The sequence below is a fragment of the Humulus lupulus genome, chromosome 2, assembly GCF_963169125.1.
Source record: "Humulus lupulus chromosome 2, drHumLupu1.1, whole genome shotgun sequence".
In the NCBI taxonomy this organism is placed as follows: Eukaryota; Viridiplantae; Streptophyta; class Magnoliopsida; order Rosales; family Cannabaceae; genus Humulus; species Humulus lupulus.
The window spans coordinates 233009652-233019686 of NC_084794.1; the positions used below are offsets into that span (position 1 = coordinate 233009652).

Consider the following 10035-nt stretch of genomic DNA (forward strand, 5'->3'; position numbering starts at 1 on the left):
CACAGTAGTGTTAGGTCTCAAGCACAGTGACCATGGATGACAAGTAGCTATCTGACATGTTATTGTTACCTAAGTCGTAGTGTCAAGTCCGTAGAGGCGACAAGCAGGTTGTCTCATGACGCCGCCTCACATGAGAAAATGTGCAGCTTCCTCCTAACAGTGTCAGGGACGTGTTATCGCCCAGGCCCACCAATTCCTTAACTACGAGAGTGTGTATTTATTAGCTGTTTAGACCCATTAAGGGAGAATGTTTGTAATAAATCATCATTAAGGGTTTTAATTGTTCTCAGTCGTCTATAAATAGGGCCAAGGCACACTTTGCAAAGGATTGCTGATTGAATCCCCACTTTTGTATTTAGTGCATTGCTAAAACGTTGTCTGAACTTCATAGAAGCTTAAGATCCCCAAGCTTCCCAAATCTTAATACAAGTGACTGTGGACTAGGGTTAATTAATAACCTGAACCACATAAAATCTTTATGTTCCTCATTGCATTTTCTTTAAGCTTGATTTAATTAGTTGATAGCGAAAAAGATAGTCAACATTTTGTTGCTTTCATTGAGAGCTTGAAGAAAGCTTTGAAGGTTCAACCATGGTGACTACTAGGAGGAATCCCACTAACAAAATCCTTCATCCCACCATCACTGTAACATCCCAAATTCCCTAATAAGATTTATTTGATTAGGGGGGGGGGGGGGGGCTATAATTGGATTAATTATGTGTTTATGATTATATGAATTATGTGAGTTATATTATGATATGACTAGTGTTGCATGTTTAGGTGTATTAAGCATGCACGTGGGCTTGTTTCTTATTAAAATGGTATTTTCGTAATTTTGACCCATTGAGGGTATATTTGTAAATATATGTGTTTTATGACTGAGACCACATTATTATGTGGATATATTTGAGTTATTTGGCACAAGACGATCCTAGTGAGCAAGTTAGCGGTCTAGTCACAACGAGGTCAAATACCCGCCTCGGGGTGAGCCTAGTGGTATTTTGGTAATTTAGTACATTACCAGGATTTATTGGGTAATGGGAAGCTATTTGGTGACTACGTAGGAAATTATGAGGTGCTAATTGAGATTGGTAGGAAATAGAGGCCAAAGATGATTTTTCCCTTGGGGGAATTAGAGAACTAAGGTAAGGCGAAGGGTAATTTGGTCTTTTCCCCAACCTTGGATAGACTTAGGCTAGCAGAAGCCTTCAGAATTCAGCAAAAACACTCAGCAGTCCTCCCATTCTTTGTCTCTGTCTGTCTGTCTGTCTCTGTCACTCTCTCATTTTCTCTCCATCCCTCTTAGTTAGTTGAGTTCGTTGAATTTTTCAGGAGAACTGTCTTTGGAAATTGATGGTTTGGAGATAGGAATTGGATTAGGAGTAGCTTGGAGTTGTAATTGTACAGCTGAGGTAAGGTTTAACCTATGTTTTACTGTAAATTTCTGATTGGTTTCTTAGTGTTCTTGAGCTTAGAAGATCAAGATGAGATTTTTGGTTTCAATGGAGTTTTAATGAAGTTACAAGTGCTATATTATTGCCTATGATGTGTAATTGAGAGTCCTAGGCTTAATTGGGACTTTGGTTGTTAATTGGGATGAGTTTTAAGGGTTTTGGCTCGAAGAAAATGTTGGAAATCTAGGTTCATGGGGTTGCCCCGTGGTGCTATTCTTGAAGCACCGCGGTCTGTATGAACTCAGGGAAGTCAGGGTTCTTGTGGACTGCCATAGCGCCGCGGTGCGTGTCCTGTGAAAACAGGGTCAGGGCTTTCTACTTTAGGGCACGTGTCCGCGGTTTGGGAAGAAGGGTAAGCTAAGCCCTAGGTTTATGGTACCTTTTGAGATACTAGAAAGGATTGGTCAGGTAGCCTATAGGTTGGCTTTACTCCCATCGCTATCAGGGGTTCATAATATATTTCATATTTTGATGCTTCAGAAATATGTGTCAGATGTAACTCATGTGTTAAGTTATGAGGATCTGGAGTTACAGACATATTTGTCCTATGAGGAGCGACCAATTCAACTCTTGGATAGAAAGGACAAGGTGTTGAGAAACAAAACAATACATTTGGTTAAGGTATTATGGAGGAACATCAAGGTCGAGGAGGCGACCTGGGAATTGGAGTCAAATATGTGGGATCAGTATCCTAAGCTATTCAGGTAAAATTTCAAGGACGAAATTCTTGTAAGGAGGAGATAATTGAAACATCCCAAAGCTTGGCTTATAAGTCGGGGATCTATCTATGATATTTGATTAAAAGCTCGACTTATTAGTCGAGAGTATATTTGGTTAAAAGACTCGACTTATAAGTCAAGAGTTTACAAGATTCGGCTTATAAGTTGAGAGTTTACAAGATTCGGCATATAAGTTGAGAGTGTTTACAAGGTTCGACTTATAAGCCGAGGGTTTAAAGGTTCGGCTTATGAGTCAAGGCACGGTAATATCGTGCTGAACGTTGACCGATGTGGTTAAGTTAACCAAGAAGTGTGATATACCCCTTGAGCATCTCTATGGCCACTTGAAATAATAAGCTCCAGGTACGCTTGGCCAGCTATGCGGCTTATTATACAAGGAATAGAGCAAGGGGCTCGGTGTGACTTTGTAGTCACTTATCTGGATTGATTGCATGCATGAGTAGGGTTATTACTGCTCGACATGTTGATTATGATTTTGTGATCTGACGATTACTGCTTATGAGCATGATTATATTTTCTTGTTGAGCCTCGGCTCATGCGTGCTAAATGATGCAGGTAAAGGAAAAGAAAAGCTGGACCAACCATGAGTTGGAGAGCTTCAGAGGCAGGGTGTACATATGCAGCCTGCTCGACTGCCACGACCAAGGTTATCAATTGGAACTAGGGTTGGACCCTGATTTTGCCACTTAGGTCGACTTTTGTATTCATTTTGAGTTTGCAACACTTTTCAAACTCTGTTGGGATCCTATGTATTGAAATAAAAATCTTTTAACGAAATGGTTGATTTTTGACCAAAATTTTTAGTACCTAAACCTGTGGTTAGTTTCAATTACATATTTTAAGTCCAAATGACTCATTTAGTGAGTTAAGCACTATTTAATTACGCAGTGTAATGGTCCTGGATTAGGAGGATGTTATAATCGCTGAGGTAGGAGAGCCCAGACGACCACCTCCACCAGCAAACCCGGAGGTGGCCCACGATGATGGCTACGAGGAAGATGACAGATATGATGGCGAGGACTGAGGCAACTACTACGAGAGTGATTACTCTCAGTTGTTTTACACAGAGGAGCCATAAGAAGTGGTGGTCCTCAAGGGTCAAATCGCCTCCCAACAGCAGAAAATAGAGGCTCGAGAGGAGAATATAGTTGCCTTACATGAGGTAATTAACTCCATGAAGGCCACTTTGGAGGCTTAAGGGCTGCAAGTGCACCCTCATGGTGAAGTACTACCTAGGCAACCAATTGGTGTGCCACCTGCGCACCCCACTAACATAGGGCAAGATCTGCCAGCTGGTGTGCCACCTGTGCACCCAGCTGAAGCTGGAGCACCGCCCGGGCCTTAAGCTCATGGGAAAGAAAAATTTGAGCCTTCTCAAAAGAGAAATAGGACTCGTCAGGCTTCGAGCTCATTCATGTGCTGAGGAGGGCCAAAAATCCTGAGTGTCACGGTGCTTGAGGACACAGAAATAGGATTCCCCGAGGAGGGCTGTAGTTGTAATGCATAGCTTGACCTGCAAGATGATCTGAACACTCGCGAAAATAGAGGAACTCCCGAAGACCTCGTAGGGAGACATCCACAACCGAACCCTTCCGACCATCTATCTATGTTCAACAGATTGATGTCGGTCCACCGCGTCTCCGTGGATGGAAGATGCCACGTCTTCCTATTAATCTTGATGGGACCAGCAGACGAATGGTTTAAGAAGCACCAACCAGGATCCATCCATTCCTGGCCCCAACTCTTTGCTGCCCTCCTAAGATAATTCATTACTGCTCGGAAGGTACACTTTGAGGTCAATGCTTTGGCCAATATAAAACAAGGACCTCTCCAGACCCTTAAGGCATACATTAAATGCTTTAAGGAGGAAGCAACCATGACCAAGAAGGTTGATGGTCGCCAACAATTGATGGTCTTACAAGCTGGCATCCGGCCATGTTCTCCACTATGGAACAACCTTCAGTGGAGAGGATGGCACATGCTTGACGAATTCATACGTTGAGCCCAAGATTGGGGCGTTCACAAGACCGATTACCTTCTAGGCTCCAACTGTCCCATTTGATGTAGCTTCAGGACCACATTTCTCACCATACACTCCCAGACATACGAGTGTCATGAGTGCCCCGCAGTACAATCCGGCCGCTCCCCGAGCTAGTTTTAATGCTACTCCTTCCGGGTATAGAGCAACTCCCACTGGATACAGTGCTTTTCAGCCTGTGTACAGTGCTGGAACAATAGTCTAAAACTCCTTCCAGGTATAGAAGTCCCTCAAGAACCTATTCGGGAAATGATCTACTAAAGCTCCTCGAGCCATGAACAACTTGTCAAAATGCCAAGAGTTCTTCCTCCAGGGAAGAAGAACAATTGCCAAGCGTCAACCAGAGAAGCACTCGGGACCATAGACGCCTGTCTAAAACCTAATGGCAACATAGATTGTGTTTTCAGTTCTGTACAAGTGGCGAAAAGGATGTCCCACGACGTCGCCTTACATGGGAAAACGTGTAGCTACCATTCTGACAAAGTACCAGGACGCACCTTTCCAAATAAAGTAGTGGGCTTGACATCCTCGTATTGAGCCAGCTGATTATCTAATGGGGCCCACTAACCTATTTAAAGTATATGAAGTCTTTATTTATGTATAAATAATCCCATAATGGGAGGAATTATTGTAATTAGCTCCCATTAATGAGCTTAATCCCCTCAGCTGCCTATAAATAAGACTAGGGCATCACTTGTAAAAGGGGCCCAACTTTCTGTGTTTGCAAAACATTGCCTGAAATTCAAGAGAACTTAAGCTTTGAAAGTTCTTCATCCTCAATACAATTGACTCGTGGACTAAGGTTAATTAATAGCATCAACCACATAAAATCTTGTGTTCTATCTTCTTTTTTCTTTAAGCTTTTTACTTAGTTGGTAGTTGACGAAAAAGCTAGTCAACAAGGTTTATTTAGAAAGGAGTGTGAAGAGAAATTATGGGGATGCATATATATATATATATATATATATATATAGTATATAGGTATGTATACTAGATGAAAGTAACGTGCAATGTACGTTTGCTTAATTTTTTTTAAAAATATTTTAATTTTTTTATTATATTTTTTAATTGTCATATAAATTTTAAATAAATAAGCAATGTCATATGTTATATAAGAGTGACATAAACATATTAAAAAAAGAATTTAAACCAAAAATATTGGGTATAGTTTAATAATAATAATAATAATATGATTACTTTTTAAATCACAAACTATCATACTTACCTCTATTCAAGGTACAAAACATTCAACCATGATATTTTTCAAAAGTCACCTCGGTGGTGGAGAAGAAAGGCTTGTTTATCATAGATTGAAAGTGGATGTTATTCTACTTTCATATGTAGTTACACAGTCATGTTTTTTGTATACACGACATTTATATATAATGTATTTATAATTAATGTTCGCTATTATTTAATTATACGAATATATATATTTATATAAGTTAGAATAAGTAATTTAAAAAAAAAACATATGAATGATAAAAAAAATAATAAAAAATGAGATTATGTATTAAATATATTTATAATAATAATATTTTATAATATTTGAATTTATAATAATATAATTATTAAATATTTAATTTTTATTAGATATTATTATAATAATATTTTATAATATTTAAATTTATATTAATATAATTATTAAATACTTGGTTTATCGTAATTCTTAATTGAATTTAAAAGTATATTTTATTAAATATTTGTAAACTTCTACAAAAGTTTACAAAAAAAAAAAAGGTTAAAGTAATAATTCTTTAAATATACACTTTTTATATATACTAGGTGTAAATAATGTGCAATGCACATTTGCTTAGTTTTATTTTTAAAAAATTATAAAATATATTTATTAAGTTTTTACGATTATCATATCAATTTTCAATAAATAAAAAATATTATATATATATATGTAAGAATGACATAAACATATTAAAAGAAAAATTAAACTTAAATATTTTTTATGATTTTTTCACAATATATATATATATATATATGAATATGATAACATTTTAGATCATAAACTACACTATTTAATGTATAAAATATTCATGATATTATTCAAATCACACATTTATAATTAGATAAGAAGCTTGTTTATTCTGGATAGAAGATAATTGTTATTCTAATTTCTTATATAGTTACACAATAATACTGCACACGACACCTATATATATAATGTATTTATAATATTTTTTGTTATTTAATATGAATATATATTTAGCTAAGTTACATTAAATAATAAAAAGCATTTTTATTATAAATATAATAATAAATTTTTTAATAAAAATTAAGATTATGTATTATGTATTATATATTATTATAATAATATTTTATAATATGTGAATTTATATTAATATAATTATAAAATATCTAAATATTAAATATTATTATAATAATGATATTTTATAATATTTGAATTTATATCAATATAATTAATAAATATATATTTTTAATAACTTTTAAAAGTATATTCCGTTAAATATTTATAATATTCCGTTAATTTTAAAAAAACCCGTTAAAATTAATAATTTCAATTATTTACATACTTTTTATACAAAAGAGATATGTATATATATATTTATAGGGGAATTCTCCTATTGGGGCTTCATTTAAGCCCTACCGGTATGACTCTCAGTGTTCTTGACCCATGAACAGTTTTCGGCGCGATTTTGTTTTATGACCGTGTATATTGTAGCTATTGAGAGCATCCTGCAAATTTTCAGAAAATTCTGAATAGTTTACAGTACCGAAAACTAGGTTCAAACATGTTGTTGCACACGTGACTAATTTTTTTTCTGCGCGTTGAAAACAACATGTTTGAACCTCGTTTTCGGTACTGTAAACTATTCGGAATTTTCTGAAAATTTGCAGGATGATCTAAATAACTACAATATACACGGTCATAAAAAAAATCGCGCCGAAAACTATTAATGGGTTGAGAAACACTTAGAGCCTTACCGATAGGGCTTAAAGTGAAGCCCCTATAGAAGAATTGTCCTATATTTATATATGGGACGATTTATAAATTTTTGATTATGTATTTTTTTTTTGGAGTTGTTGGACTTTGGGTCAACATCCACGACCCAATGGATCACCCATCCAAGTTTGACCCATTTGAGTGATTATTTGGAATTTAAATTCAAACTGATTGAGATGTTATTTAATTAGATAAATGGATAATTATCACTACAAGAATATATTTTCCATAATGCATAAGAATAAGTGTGTTTAAAAAGTATTACAGTAAGTAAATGAAAACATAGAATAGATTAGAACTGAATTACGGAGCATGTACGTATGTGAGTTTTGACTAATATTACAATGGGCTTTAAATTTAAACTCAATAAGCCCAAGCCCAACCAAAATGTCATTAGCCTTTCTTTGACAAGAGCAATTCTCTCTGTCTCTACCATTATTGATTGATCGTACAACGGGAGATCCGCTGCTGCTCCGTTGATATGTGAACTTGCTCCAGCGATTCGCTCCGTCGATCCGTGGACTTTCTCCAGTGACTTGCTCAATCAACCTGCTTTGGTCATTTTGTTCTACCATTAGATATCCTTTGTCAATTGCTCAATCAATTTCACATTTGATCTCTATACCTCTCTCTTATTATCTTCATCACTTTCGATTTTGTTTGGATGTAAGTTTTTTAGTGTGTAAGTAGATAAATGTTAGGGTTTATATTATGAATTTCTTCAAATTAGTATTTTAGGATTTTCTTATTGGTATTTAAGGACTAGCTTTAGCTTTGATATAGTTCTGTATGTTCAAATGTGAAGTTGGAATTGATGTATCTCCATATGTATTATATATATAATTAGTCTTGTACATAGTATTCCGTAGTGAGCTTTGCTGTGAGCCTCTTTTTATCTTTCAAATTTTTATATTAAGTTTTTCACATTGTTGGATGCAAGCACAAAAATGGTCTCTTATTTATACTGTTGTAACATCATAATGTACTTAGCATAAAGGCCCCTGCTGAAGTCATTTACTGCAACCTGTTTGTTCTCATTTTTCTTGTATAATGTTTTGTTCGGTATGTCAATTCTTGTTATTTGTTTGTACTGCAGGTGTGGTTAAATATGAGAAATGAATGTTTGTTCTTCTAGTTATATTAGTTAATGTGTGTTTTATCTGCTTTCAACTAGTTAAATATATATCTGGATTCCTATGCTCTTTATTAATTTTCTTTGGTTTTCAGACTTTCTATGGCCACTGCTTAGGCAGGTAGCATGAAAATGGGCATCACAACTCAACTGTTCATTTGTTTTCTTTTGCAGGGGAAGATTAAGTCCTGACATATAAGTCATCTAGGTATGTTTATTTCTCATCTCTAGGTTTTTTTATGGCTACTCAATTGAAAAATCAATTCTGAATGATTTTTTCTACTGCTATCCTTATTTATTTATTTTCATATTACATTGTTATTTATAATTAATATGGCGTTCTTTCATTTGATCGAAGTCATATCCTTATTCTATTCAACGTTTTCTATTTTTATTTAGTTTGCTCTTGTATTCTATATACTTGTTCACAACCAATGAAATGATTACATCATATTTCCATATGTAAAATTTTACTGGCTCATTGGTTAGCTTTCTAAATTCTTATATGATATTTTAATTGTCAATATTGATGGAAGTATTTCACGGTGGTTGGACTGAATTGATACCAGAAGCACTAGTATTAATCTTTACAAATTTACTAGATAAACTTCATTCAATGCCACTCCTTTGTAAGTCATGGAGCAAAGTCATTTTGGAGCCTGATTGCTGGCATGACATAAATTTTGAAGGATTGGATGACTTACTGGTTACACATGACTTTGAAGAATTAACAATCTCTTATGTCATTTGGTCAATGCATTTTCCACTATTACTTTGCTATAAAGATATATTGGAATTTTTAAGGCTGATTGAGTTAGTGTTTGAGACTTATTGTAATATTTTTTTAGCAGTGAATGTGTTGAGTTTATTAGACACTATATTGCATCAAGTGTTTTGAATAACAAAATAGATTTTATTAAATGAAAAAATAATTAGTGTTTCTAAATAATTGTAGAATAAGTGGATAAAAAAGTATTATGAATACCAAAACAATAATTATATTTTAAGCTTATAAAAATGAGAAAATAACACAAAAAATGTATTATTGTAAAATAAGTGGATAAAAAAGTATTATGAATACCAAAACAATAATTATATTTTAAGCTTATAAAAATGAGAAGATAACACAAAAAATGTATTGTTGTAAAATAAGTGAATTTTTTTTTATGAATACCAAAACAATAATTATATTTTACAGTTATAAAAATGAGAAAATAACACAAAAATGTATTATTGTAGAGTATTCAATAATACTCTCAATATAAGAGTAAAAAAGTCTTATAAAAACTATTAAGAGTAATGATAATTTAAAAATATTAAAATAATACTAAAAAAGTCTTATAATAGAGTTTTCAATAATACTTTAGTGTAAGTGGAAAAATATATTACGAAAAGTGTTATGACTTAAGATAACACAATTTTCTTTAATGCTTCAAAAAACATTATGACAATTGTTTTATAATACTTTTGTGGTATTATAATAAGCATTTTTTCTTGTAGTTATCTTTATTTAATTAGTTAAAAAAATATTTAACAATATTCTATATATTTCTTCTGAGAATAATTCAAATTTTGTTTTGAATTAAATTCAATTTTCTTAGAGAATTAATATCTCTTCTATATAAAAAGTGTGTAGATAACGATGATTATTTGTTTTAACAGTTTTTTATTTTTTTCCCATTAACTTTAATGGA

General features: G+C 33.6%; 1 long non-coding RNA gene across 1 annotated transcript; it reads left to right on the forward strand.

Annotated features, from left to right (window-relative positions):
* Positions 1-7613: 7613 nt before the first annotated feature.
* Positions 7614-9214, forward strand: LOC133816577 (uncharacterized). Its single transcript, XR_009885343.1, has 2 exons — positions 7614-7875; positions 8516-9214. It is a non-coding gene; the product is annotated as an uncharacterized LOC133816577 (long non-coding RNA).
* Positions 9215-10035: the final 821 nt, after the last annotated feature.